This window comes from Buceros rhinoceros, unplaced genomic scaffold (genome assembly GCF_000710305.1).
Source record: "Buceros rhinoceros silvestris isolate BGI_N320 unplaced genomic scaffold, ASM71030v1 scaffold22208, whole genome shotgun sequence".
NCBI classification, from domain to species: domain Eukaryota; kingdom Metazoa; phylum Chordata; class Aves; order Bucerotiformes; family Bucerotidae; genus Buceros; species Buceros rhinoceros.
In genome coordinates, this window is record NW_010428924.1 from 28,428 (window position 1) to 29,643 (window position 1,216).

Here is a 1,216-nt window from a genome sequence, read left to right on the forward strand (position 1 = left end):
CGTCCACCACACCTAGCAGGCACTGGCCGTGCTGCACCTGCGTTTACAGAAAGCAGCACTCCCCGAGCTGCGCGCACCGCATCGAGCACTCCAGCACAGCTGGGATGCAGAGGGGCTGCACTCCAAGGCTGGTAACTCTTCATCAGCATGTCTGTCTGTACAGCTGCTCTCGGGCCCCCAGGCTGTTACAGGTGCAAGCTGACTTCCTTGCAAAAGCATTCGTCATGTTCTGGACAGAGATTAGCAAACTGTGAACTGCAGGTGTAGCCTAGAGCCGGCATAGCATTTCTCATCGATGTCACCCCCCTCGGCTGCCCTGTACACAGCAAGAAATTACCATTATCCCAACAAAACAGGAGTGGCGGTGCAGGGAGGTAACACCGTTTACGCCAAAGCAGTTTTGGGAAAGGAAGCTTTGGATGAGTGAGGTCCCCGCTCAAGCTGCTTGGCAGTGCCACCAGAGGAACAGCAGCTGTCTCAAATACATAGTCAGAAAGGAGCTGCTGTCTCAGAAGCAACAGCAATGTTGCAAGGTATAGTTGGGGGTGCAAATGTCAAGAAAAAAATGCCTCTCCAGGGTTTGTAACAGAAGCACCCGAGGTGACAGCTTAGAAAGTCCAACCTTTCAGCTGGCAAGAAACAAGCCACAGTGTTTCAGATATTAATCCTTCCTTCAGCCAAAAACAAACTGGATTTCCAAAGCAAAGGGGGAAAAAAAATGAAAATAAATTTTAAATAAATAACATTATTTAAAACTGCTTTTGTTTTCATCTCTTGTGTCCTTCTACAGCGCAGAAGGACACTAAAAAGTAACATAACTCTGGTATTTAAAACCAAGCTTTTCTCACCAATATTCTCTTTTTGAGACTTGTTCACTATCGCCAAACTGATTAAGTGAACAAGCAGATCATCAAATACTGGCTGAACTTCAAGCTCCGCATCCACTCCACAGGGGAAACCTCACCACTTTCAGTGCCCACCAAAGCTTAAATCACACAGAAGCCAACCCTTCCACCACCAGGAGCCTGTCAGCCTGACAGCACAGGGGCTCTGAGCCAGAGCTGCAATGCACATGTTTGTGATGTACGTGGACAATAAGCCCAGTCTGGGCTTTATTTCAGGAGAGACTGAAGGAGAAAGTATGGGTGGAAACCAAAGGCAGCTTCCTGAAGAAGATCTGACTCAGGGAGACACAGAAAACCCATCCAGCTCTTCC